Raw genomic sequence first — 12,705 nt, 5'->3', positions numbered from 1 at the left:
TTAGGTCTCAAATCCATTTTGAGTTTATTTTTGTGTATGGTGTTAGGGAGTGTTCTAATTTCATTCTTTTACATGTAGCTGTCCAGTTTTCCCAGCACCACTTATGGAAGAGACTGTCTTTTCTCCATTGTATATCCGTGCCTCCTTTGTCATAGGTTAGTTGACCATAGGTGTGTGGGTTTATCTCTCGGATTTTTATCTTGTTCCATTGATCTATGTTTCTGTTTTTGTGCCAGTACCATATTGTCTTGATTACTGCAGCTTTGTAGTATAGTCCAAAGTCAGGGAGTCTGATTCCTCCAGCTCTGTTTTTTTCCCTCAAGACTGCTTTGGCTATTCAGGGTCTTTTGTGTCTCCATAAAAATTTTAAGATTTTTTGTTCTAGTTCCATAAAAATTGCCATTGCTAATTTGATAGGGATTGCATTGAATCTGTAGATTCCTTTGGGTAGTATAGTCATTTTCAAAATACTCATTCTTCCAATCCAAGAACATAGTATATCTCTCCATCTGCTGGTATCATCTTTAATTTCTTTCATCAATGTCTTATAGTTTTCTGCATACAGGTCTTTTGTCTCCCTAGGTAGGTTTATTCCTAGATATTTTATTCTTTTTGTTGCAATGGCAAATGGAAGTATTTCTTTAATTTCTCTTTCAGATTTTTCATCATTAGTGTATAGGAATGCAAGATATTTCTGTCCATTAATTTTGTATCCTGCAACTTTACCAAATTCATTGATTCACTCTAGTAGTGGTCTGTTGGCATCTTTAGGTTTCTCTATGTATAGTATTATGTCATCTGCAAAGAGTGACACTTCTACTTCCTCTTTTCCAATTTGTATTCCTTTTATTTCTTTTTCTTCTCTGATTGCCGTGGCTAGGACTTCCAAAACTCTGTTGAATAATAGAGGTGAGAGTGGACATCCTTGTCCCGTTCCTGATCTTAGAGGAAATGCTCTCAGTTTTTCACCATTGAGAATGATGTTTGCTGTGGGTTTGTCATATATGGCCTTTATTATGTTGAGGTCGGTTCCCTCTATGTCCACTTTCTGGAGAGTTTTTTTTTATCATAAATAGGTGTTGAATTTTGTCAAAAGCTTTTTCTGCATCTATTGAGATGATCATATGGTTTTTATTCTTCAATTTGTTAATATGGTGTATCACATTGATTTATTTGTATATATTGAAGAATCCTTGCATTCCTGGGATAAATCCCACTTGATCATGGGATTTGATCCTTTTAATATGTTGTTGGATTCTGTTTGCTAGTATTTTGTTGAGGATTTTTGCATCTATATTCATCAGTGATATTGGTCTGTAATTTTCTTTTCTTGTAATATCTTTGTCTGGTTTTGGTATCAGGGTGATGGTGGCCTCACAGAATGAGTTTGGGAGTGTTCCCTCCTCTGCAATTTTTTGGAAGAGTTTAAGAAGGATGGGTGGTAGCTCTTCTCTAAATATTTGATAGAATTCATCTGTGAAGCCATCTGGTCCTGGACTTTTGTTTGTTGGAAGAGTTTTAATCACAGTTTCAATTTCATACTTGTGATTGGTCTGTTCATGTGTTCTATTTCTTCTTGATTCAGTCTTGGAAGGTTTTATATTTCTAAGAATTTGTCCATTTCTTCCAGGTTGTCCATTTTATTGGCATATAGTTGCTTGTAGTAGTCTCTTAGGATGCTTTGTATTTCTGCGATGTCTGTTGTAACTTCTCCTTTTTCATTTCCAATTTTATTAAGTCCTCTCTCTCTTTTTCTTGATGAGTCTGGCTAATGGTTTATCAATTTTGTTTATCTTCTCAAAGAACCAGGCTTTAGTTTTATTGATGTTTGCTATTGTTTTCTTTGTTTCTGTTTCATTTATTTCTGCTCTGATCTTTAAGATTTCTTTCCTTCTGCTAACTTTAGGTTTTGTTTGTTCTTCTTTCTCTAGTTCCTTTAGGTGTAGGGTTAGATTGTTTACTTGAGATTTTTCTTGTTTCTTGAGGTAGGCTTGTATAGCTATAAACTTCCCTCTTAGAACTGCTGTTGCTTCACCCCGTAGGTTTTGGATCATCGTGTTTTCATTGTCATTTGTCTCCAGGTATTTTTTGATTTCCTCTTTGATTTCTTTAGTGATCTCTTGGTTATTTAGTAACATACAGTTTAGCCTCCATGTGCTTGTGTGTTTTATGCTTTTTTTCCCTGTAATTGATTTCTAATCTCATAGCATTGTGGTCAAAAAAGATGCTTCATATATTTTCAATTTTCTTAAATTTACTGAGGCTTGATTTGTGACCCAAGATGTGATCTATCCTGGAGAATGTTCTGTGTGCACTTGAGAAGAAAGTGTAATCTGCTGTTTTGGGATGGAATGTCCTATAAATGTCAATTAAAGCTATCTGGTGTATTGTGTCATTTAAAGCTTCTGTTTCCTTATTTATTTTCATTTTGGATGATCTCTCCATTGGTGTAAGTGAGGTGTTAACATCCCCCACTCTTATTGTGTTACTGTCGATTTCTTCTTTCATAGCTGTTAGCAGTTGCCTTATGTATTGTGGTGCTCCTATGTTGGGTGCATATTTATTTACAATTGTTATATCTTCTTCTTGGATTGATCCCTTGATCATTATGTAGTGTCCTTCCTTGTCTCTTGTAACATTATTTTAAAGTCTATTTTATCTGATATAAGTATTACTACTCCAGCTTTCTTTTGATTTCCATTTGTATGGAATATCTTTCTCCATCCCTTCACTTTCAGTCTGTATGTGTCCCTAGGTCTGAAGTGGTCTTTTGTAGACAGAATATATATGGGTCTTGTTTTTGTATCCATTCAGCAAGCCTGTGTCTTTTGATTGGAGCTTTTAATCCATTCACGTTTAAGGTCATTATCGTTATGTATGTTTCTATGACCATTTTCTTAATTGTTTTGTGTTTGTTTTTGTAGGTCCTTTTCTTCTCTTGTGTTTCCCACTTAGAGAAGTTCCTTTAGCATTTGTTGTAGAGCTGGTTTGGTGGTGCTGAATTCTCTTAGCTTTTGCTTGTCTGTAAAGCTTTTGATTTCTCCATGGAATCTGAATGAGATCCTTGCCAGGTAGAGTAATCTTTGTTGTAGTTTCTTCTCTTTTATCACTTTAAGTCTATCATGCTACTCCCTTGTGGCTTGTAGAGTTCCTACTGAGAAAACAGCTGTTAACCTTATGGGAGTTCCCTTGTATGTTATTTGCCGTTTTTCCCTTGCTGCTTTCAATAATTGTTCTTTGTCTTTAATTTTCGCCAATTTGATTACTATGTGTCATGGCATGTTTCTCCTTGGGTTTTTCCTGTATGTGACTCGCTCTGCTTCCTGGACTTTGGTGGCTATTTCCTTTCCCATGTTAGGGAAGTTTTTGACTATAATCTCTTCAAAGATTTTCTTGGGTCCTTTCTCTCTCTCTCTTCTTCTTCTGGGACCCATATAATATGAATGTTGTTGCGTTTAATGTCCCAGAAGTCTCCTAGGCTGTCTTCATTTCTTTTCATTCTTTTTTCTTTAGTCTGTTCTGCAGCAGTGAATTTCACCATTCTGTCTTCCAGGTCACTTATCCATTCTTCTGCCTTAGTTATTCTGCTATTGATTCTTTCTAGTGTAGTTTTCATTTCAGTTATTGTATTGTTCATCTCTGTTTCTTTGTTCTTTAATTCTTCTAGGTCTTTGTTAAACATTTCTTGCATCTTCTTGATCTTTGCCTCCATTCTTTTTCCATGGTCCTGGATCATCTTCACTATCATTATTCTGAATTCTTTTTCTGGAAGGTTGCCTATCTCCACTTCATTTAGCTGTTTTTCTGTGGTTTTTTCTTGTTCCTTCATCTGGTACATAGCCCTCTGCCTTTTCATCTTGTCTATCTTTCTGTGAATATGGTTTTTGTTCCACAGGCTGCAGGATTGTAGTTCTTCTTTCTTCTGCTGTCTGCCCTCTGGTGGATGAGGCTATCTAAGAGGCTTGTGCAAGTTTCCTGATGGGAGGGACTGGTCGTGGGTAGAGCTGACTGTTGCTCTGGTGGGCAGAGCTCAGTAAAACTTTAATCCACTTGACTACTGATGGGTGGGGCTGTGTTCCCTCCCTGTTGGTTGTTTGGTTTGTGGCAACCCTACACTGGAGCCTACCTGGGCTCTTTGGTGGGGCTAATGACAGACTGGAAGGGTTCACGCTAAGGAGTACTTCCCAGAACTTCTGCTGCCAGTGTCCTTGTCCCTATGGTGAGCCACAGCCACCCCTGCCTCTGCAGGATACCCTCCAACATTAGCAGGTAGGTCTGGTTCAGTCTCCCCTGGGGTCACTGCTCCTTCCCCTGGTTCCTGATGTGCACACCACCTTGTGTGTGCCCTCCAGGAGTGGAGTCTCTGTTTCCTCCAGTCCTGTTGAAGTCCTGCAATCAAATCCCACTAGCTTTCAAAGTCTGATTCTCTAAGAATTCCCCCTCCCATTGCTGGACCCCCAGGTTTGGAAACCTGATGTGGGGCTCAGAACCTTCACTCCAGTGGGTGGACTTCTGTGGTATAAGTGTTCTCCAGTCTGTGAGTCACCCACCCAGCAGTGACGGGATTAGATTTTACTGTGATTGTGCCCCGCCTACCATCTCATTTTGGATTCTCCTTTGTCTTTGGATGTGGGGTATCCTTTTTAGTGAGTTCCAGTGTCTTCCAGCCAATGATTGTCCAGCAGCTAGTTGTGATTCTGGTGTTCTCACAAGAGGGAGTCAAAGTGAGTTGATTTTTGAATGTTAGTATTGAGTCAACCACTTACTTAACATTGCTACCAGTATTTCTATCTGTTCTTTTGCCACAAGATTATTAAGAATATCAAATACCTAAATCAGATCACTGAAATTAGTTAATAAATCAAAAGCAAGTAGGATTTTGAGCCTACCAATCAGGGGATCAGCTACTGGCAACCTAATTTTTATGCCATAAATATCAGTTAATTGTTCTTTTAAGGATGAGTATCTTACCTGTGTTGGAAGATTTGACCTCATGAAAACAGTGTTATTGGTAGAAAAGAGCTCTGGGAGGAGCACTTCCGTGTGCTGTGGGACTGGGTGACTCTATTTCTCTCACTTTTTTTTTGATTCCTTTAGCACCAGTACATTGGAGGGTTTGGGGTTTTTAATTTTGCTAGATTTGAGTGACTGTGTGCGTGTGTGTGTGTTTACAGTTAAGTTTAAAAGGAGCTTCACAAAAAAAGATAATGTTTTTAGTTTTAGTTTTTCCAATGACAAGCATTATAAAGGCATAATATAAAAATTTAACTGAGCGAAAGCATTGGCTGGGCCCTGAAATAAAATAAAATCATTTGGTTCTTCTTCTTCCTCTGCTGCTGCTGCTTCTCCTTCTGTTTTATAATATAGCTTTACTGTAGGGATACAACATAGAGGCAGCAATGAATGGAGAGTAAACTTGCGAATAAAAGCAGCTCAAACACAGGATCTCAAATGAGCCCATGATACACTTTAGACTGAAGTCACTTCAAAGTTACTCTCTTGGGCCTGAAGCACTGACCATTTTTCTAAGAGAAGATTTCTCCCTATGATTTAGATTGCGGATTGACAAACTATGGCAGATGGACCAGATCTGGTCTGTTGCCTGTTTTTGTAGCACCTGTGAGCTAAGAACATTTTTATATTTTTAAATGATTGAAAAAAAAGAGAAATAATATTTTGTGATAAGTGAAAATGTTATGAAAATCAAATTTGGTGTTTATAAATAAAACTTTTATTGGAACAAAGCCATTCATTTACATGTTGTCTGTGGCTCTTTCACGCTAAAATGGCAAAGTTGAGTGGTTGTAAAAGAGGCCTTATGGGCTGCAAAGCCTGAAATATTTATTATCTGTCCCTTTACAGAAGAAGTTTGCAGACGACTGCTTCAGCAATCAGTAATAACCTAGGCCTTGTAACTCTTATACATCTGTGCTTAGTGGGTCTTCAAGAATGAAGTACTAGAGGATGCACTCTCAAAAAGCTGTATAAATGGATGGCAAATACCTATAAATACAATTCTTTTTAGGTTTTGTATTTTTGATGCTCAACTTCTTTTTCATAATATTGTTTCAATAAAACTATCTCTATGAAAATGTGGACAAAAAAATTGTCTCTTAGCAAATTTCAATTAAACAGTACAGTGTTATCAACTGTAGTCACCATGTTTTATACTGGATCCTCAGACCTTGTTCAGCTTATAGCTGAAATTTTGTACCCTTTTACCAGCTTCTCCCTCTTTCTCCCGCCCCAGGCAAACATTTGTCTACTATCTGTATCTATGAGTTTGACTCTTTTTTAAAGATCTACCTATAAGTGATACCATGCAGTATTTGTCTTTGTCTGACTTATCTCACTTAGCATAATGCCCTTAAGGTCCATCCATGTTGTGGCACATGACAGGATTTTCTTCTTTCTCATGGCTGAATAATGTCCCATTGTGTATAAACAGACCAGATCTTCTTTATCCATTCATTCATTGATGGAGACTTAAGTTGTTTCTATATCTTGGTTATTGTAAATAACTCTGCAGTCAACATGGAATGCAGATATCTCTTTGAGGTACTGATTATATTTCCTTTGGATATAAACTCAGTAGTGGGACTACTGGATCATATTGTAGGTCTGTTTTTAATTTTTTGAGAAACCTCCATACTGTTTTCCATAGTGACTGCACCAACTTACATTCCCACCAACAGTGCATGAACGTTCCCTTTTCCCCATATCCTTGCCACCACTTGTTATGTCTTTTCTTTCTGATGATAAGCCCTTCTAACAGGTGTAAGGTATTGTCTGATTGTGGTTTTGATATGCATTTCCTGATGATTAGTGTTGTTGAGCACCTTCTCATGTACCTTTGGCCACATGTATGTCTTCTTTGGAAAAATATCTATTCAGATCCTCTGCCTATTTTTTATTAGATTTTTTTCCATTGAGTTATATGAGTTATTTTTAATATATATGTTGGATATGAACCCCTATCAGATATATAATTTGCAATTTTTCATTCCATAGGTTTTCTTTTTATTTTGTTGATGGTTTCCTTTGCTATGCAGAAGCTTTTTTGTTTGATGTAGTCCTACTTGCTATTTTTGCAAGTTGTCTTTGCTTTTGGTGTCAAATCTAAAAAATAATTATAAGATCAGTGTTAAGGAGGTGACCCACTATGTTTTTTTTTAATTTTTAAAAAATTTTATTTATTTTTTGGCTGCATTGTGTCTTCATTGTGGTGTGTGGGCTTTCTCTAGTTGCAGCGAGCAGGGGCTACTCATCATTGCTGTGCACAGGCTTCTCATTGCAGTGGCTTCTCTTGTTGTGGAGCACGGGCTCTAGGCATGTGGGCTTCAGTAGTTGCGGCATGCGGGCTCAGTAGTTCTGGCTCGTGGGCTCCAGAGTGCAGGCTCCATAGTTGTGGCACACAGTCTTATTTGTTCCACGGCATGTGGAATCTTCCCGGGCAAGGGATTGAACCTGCATCTCCTGCATTGGCAGGCAGATTCTTAACCACTGTGCCACCAGAGAAGTCCCCCCACTATGTTTATTTCTTGGAGTTTTATGGCTTCAGGTCTTACATTCAAGTCTTTAATCCATTTTGAGTATGATATTAATTTTTGTGTATAATATAAGATAGTAGTCCAGTTTCATTCTTTTGCATGTGGCTGTCCAGTTTTCCCAACACTCTTCATTGATGAGACTGTCCTTTCCTCATTGTATATGCCTGGCTCCTTTGTTGTAAATGAATTGACCATATATGAGTGAGTTTCTTTCTGGGCTCTCTATCCTGTTCCATTAATCTATGTGTCTGTTTTTATGCCAGTACCATGCTGTTTTGATTACTATAGCTTCATAATATAATTTGAAATCAGGAAATGAGATGCCTCCAGCTTTGGTCTTCTTTCTCAAGATTGCTTTGGCTATTTGGGGTCTTTTGTGGTTCTGCACAAGTTTTAGCATTGTTTGTTCTATATTTGTGAAAAATGCCATTGGAATTTCAATAGGGATTACATTGAACCTGTAGATAGCTTTGGTAGAATGGACATTTTAACAATGTTAATTCTTCCAATCCATGGGCACAGAATATATTTCTATTTTTTTCCTTCAGTTTCTTTCATCATTGTCTCATTGCTTTCTATGTAAAGTTTTTCACCTCCTTAGTTAAATATATTGATAGGTATTTTATTCTTCTTGATGCAATTGTAAATGGGATTTTCTTAAAAATTATTTTTCTGATAGTTCATTATTAGTGTTTAGAAATGCAGCAGAGTTTTGTATATCGATTTTGTATCTTGCAACTTCACTGAATTCATTTATTAGTTCTAACACTTTTTTTGTTAAGGTTTTTGGGTGTTCTGTATATAATATAATGTCCTCTGAAAATGAAGACAGTTTTACTTCTTACTTTCTGATTTGGATGATTTTATTTATTTTTCTTACTTAATTGCTGTGGCTAGGACTTTCATTACTATGTTGAATAAAAGTGATGAGAATGGAAAACCTTGTCTTTTTCCTGATTTTAGATGAAGAGCTTTCAGGTTTTCACCATTCAGTATGATGTTAGCTGTAATATATGGTCTTGTCATATATGTTAGCTTGTCATATATGGCCTTTATTATATTGAGATATGTTCCTTCTATGCCTAATTTTTTGGGAGTTCTTATCATGAATGGATGTTGAATTTTGTGTCAAATGCTTTTCCTGCATCTATTCAGATGATCACATGATTTTTATCCTTCATTTTGTTAATGTAGAATATAACCTTGATTGATGTGTGGATGTTGAACCACACTTGATCATAGTGCATAATCTTCTTAATGTATTATTGAATTTGGTTTGCTAATGGTTTGTTGAGGATTTTTGCATCTATATTCATCAGGGATGTTGGCCTGTAATGTTCTTTTCTTCTAGTGTCCTTATCTGCTTTTCGTATCAAGGTAATGCTGGCCTTGTAAAATGAGTTTGGAAGTGTTCCCTCCTCTGGTTTATTTCCTTTTAATTTTTATTCTGCATATTGGATTTTTTTCATAAATGGGATATTTTATATATAATTTTTACTTGCCTTTTTTCTTTTTTACTTAATATATGTCTTTATGTATAGACATAGTTTCCATGAATACACTGAATTCTATCTTATGGATGAATTTATAATTTATTTAATAGTTCTTTAATTGTGGGAATTTCAGTTTTAGAATAAATAATGCTACATTATATGTCTTTTATACAAATATTTGTCTACATATAGTCTTAGAAATATACTAGCTGCATTAAGGTATATTTTTAAGTTTGGGAGAATGCTTACCATATGTATATGGTAAAAACAAAGTTACTTTCTAGATAGGCTTTAAAAATGAGAGCATACTTCAATAAGTGTTACTGGGAAAAGAGGACAGCTACATGTAAAAGAATGAAATTAGAACACTCCCTAACACCATACACAACAATAAACACAAAATGGATTAAAGACCTAAAAGTAAGGCCAGACACTATCAAACCCTTAGAGGAAAACATAGGCAGAACACTCTATGACATAAATCACAGCAAGATCCTTTTTGACCCACCTCCTAGAAAAATGAAAATAAAAACAAAACCTAATGAAACTTAAAAGCTTTTGCACAGCAAAGGAAACCATAAACAAGATGAAAAGACACCCTCAGAACGGGAGAAACTATCTGCAAATGAAGCAACTGGCAAAGGATTAACCTCCAAACTTTACAAGCAGCTCATGCAGCTCAATATCAAAAAAACAAGCAACCCAATCCAGAAATGGGCAGATCTAGACATTTCTCCAAAGAAGATATACAGATTGCCAGCAAACACATGAAAGAATGCTCAACATCATTAATCATTAGAGAAATGCAAATCAAAACTACAATGAGATATCATCTCACACCGATCAGAATGGTCATCATCAAAAAATCTAGAAACAATAAATGCTGGAGAGGGTGTGGAGAAAAGGGCACCCTCTTGCACTGTTGGTGGGAATGTAAATTGATACAGCCACTGTGGAGAACAGTATGGAGGTTCCTTAAGAAACTAAAAATAGAGCTACCATATGACCCGGCAATCCCACTGCTGGGCATATACCCTGAGAAAACCATAATTCAAAAAGAGTCATGTACCAAAATGTTCATTGCAGCTCTATTTACAATAGCCAGGACATGGAAGCAACCTAAGTGCCCATCAACAGATGAATGGATAAAAAAGATGTGGCACATATATACAATGGAATATTACTCAACCTTAAAAAGAAATGAAATTGAGATATTTGTATGAGGTGGATGGACCTAGAGTCTGTCATACAAAGTGAAGTAAGTCAGAAAGAGAAAAACAAATACCGTATGCTAACACATATATATGGAATCTAAAAAGAAAAACCAAAAAAAAGGTCATGAAGAACCTAGGGGCAAGATGGGAATAAAGACACAGACCTACTAGAGAATGGACTTGAGGATATGGGGAGGGGGATCTGTAAGCTGTGACAAAGTGAGAGAGTGGCATGGACACATATACACTACCAAACGTAAAATAGATAGCTAGTGGGAAGCAGCCACATAGCACAGGGAGATGAGCTTGGTGTTTTCTGACCACCTAGAGTGGTGGGATAGGGAGGGTGGGAGGGAGGGAGATGCAAGAAGGGAGAGATATGGGGACATATGTATATGTATAACTGATTCACTTTGTTATAAAGTAGAAACTAACACACCATTGTAAAGCAATTATACTCCAATAAAGACGTTTAAAAAAAAGAGCATATTTATTTCATGTTTGCCACACTTAATATATTATTTTAATGATTGCCAGTTTGCTGTTAATTTAATAGTTGCCAATTATTTTAATGGTCACCAATTTTAATAATTGCCAGTACTTGAAACATATTATTTTATTTTTCACCTATTTCACTACTAGTGATGTTGAAAATCTTACACACATTTATTCTTCTGTGAATTGTTTGTTTATGTCCTTTGTCTAAAGTTTTAGTAATGAGACATCAGTATTTTTATTTTAAAAATTTATTTCCATATTAACTATTGTTTTACATTTCTTACAGGTGTCATAACCAATTTGCATTGAAATTTTTTGTGTGTGGTATTTTTGACATAGTGGAGTTTTAAACGGTTATGTAGTCATTGTATTGACTTCTCCCTTTGTGATTTCTGTCCATCTGTTTTAGTTTTGTAATTCTTTTTTGCTTTGAAATTTCTTTCCAATGTAAGAATCAGCCAAGAATTCCCCTATATATTCATTGTGCTTTAAATGATTTCATTATTTACATTTAACATATCTGTGTAGAATTTATTTTGGTGTGAGGTTAATAGCAAACTTGATTTTTTTCCCCATGTACTTTGCCAATTTTTCTAGCAACTTTTGTGGATAAACCCACATTCCTCAGTGGTTTATGATGCTTTCTTTGTAATATATAAAAAAATAAAATAAGTTTACCAAGATCTTTTTCAGGTCTTACTTTTGTGTTCTACTGAACTGCCTGCTAATTCTCTTTTTTTTTTTGAGATCACACTTTTTAAATTTAACACTTTGTAATAACTCATAAAACAAGTTACCACCCCACCCCTACCCACTGGTCTCTTTTCACAACATTTCCTTTGGCTGTTTTTTTGGGGGGGAGGTGGTGAGAAGGGCAATAAGTAGTAGGATTAATGGTCTTTTAATCCCATTCCTCAGTTAAGGCAATAAAAAAATTATCAGAAAAGTAACCTTTTTTAAATTGTAACTTGAGAGTATATGTTCAGTTTATTCATCTAACAGCTCTATTGAGTTCTCTGAAAATACATTTAAAAAAATAAAATACAGTTCTGTTTCCAATTTCTGAATAGTTCCACATGCCTGAGGATAGTTTTCTTCTTTTGCAAGTTCTAGCATTTTGGATTTTATTCTATGATGATATAGATTGATTAATGGATTGTGTTTTAGGAATACAAAATATTCCTCAGTGAGTGTTTGATGGGTGTTATGAAATATCTTGTTCTTTTATTGTTGTTGTTGTTGTTTAATTTTTATTTCATAATCATAAACTTAACTCTGCAGTCCAGCAAGACTTGGACGGGGACAAGGCAAATATGGAACCCAAAGAAGTGCCATGAGAACACAGAGATTATAGGATGATGCATGCAGACAGGGATGATGGGTGCTCTCCTGAGCTGCAGAAGGAATGGTGTGGTGGTTAAGATAAAATGCAAGTCAAATTTATTAGAGTTGTCCACAGTGGGCAACAGTGATGTTTTCTCTGGTCTTGCCATTCCTAGCCCCATAGCATTCCATAGCTTCCACAATATTCATGCCCTCTTTCACCTTGCCAGGGACCACATGCTTGCCACTCTGTCTTGGCAGTGCAGATGAAAAACTTGGAACCATTAATGTTGGGTACAGCATTGCTATGGACAAGATACCCGGGTCCCTATGCTTCAGGATAATATTGTCATCATCAAATTTCTCCCTTAGATGGACTTGCTACCAGTGCTATAATGGCATGTGAAGTTACCACCCTGGAACATGAACCCTGGAATAATTCTTTGAAAGCAGGAGCCCTTATAACAAATTCCTTCTCACCAGTGCTCAGAACAAAAGTTTTCTGCTTGTCCTTGGGAATTTGTTTGGAAACAACTCAAAGGAGACGTGGCCCAAGAGCTCGCTGGCAGTGGCCATGTCAAAGAGCGTGGTGGGGGTGACCATGGCTGGGCAGCGCCATGAAGCTCC

General features: G+C 36.4%; 1 protein-coding gene and 1 pseudogene across 1 annotated transcript in view; one reads left to right on the top strand and one right to left on the bottom strand.

The window, feature by feature from the left end:
• DCHS2 (dachsous cadherin-related 2) overlaps positions 1 to 12,705 on the top strand; it is a 290,076-nt gene that overhangs the window by 125,394 nt on the left and 151,977 nt on the right. The gene's annotated exons all lie outside the window — the stretch shown is intronic.
• LOC132519225 (peptidyl-prolyl cis-trans isomerase A-like) lies at positions 12,199 to 12,681 on the bottom strand (annotated as a pseudogene).

This window comes from Lagenorhynchus albirostris, chromosome 4 (genome assembly GCF_949774975.1).
Source record: "Lagenorhynchus albirostris chromosome 4, mLagAlb1.1, whole genome shotgun sequence".
In the NCBI taxonomy this organism is placed as follows: Eukaryota; Metazoa; Chordata; class Mammalia; order Artiodactyla; family Delphinidae; genus Lagenorhynchus; species Lagenorhynchus albirostris.
This window is presented reverse-complemented; position numbering and strand designations above follow the sequence as displayed.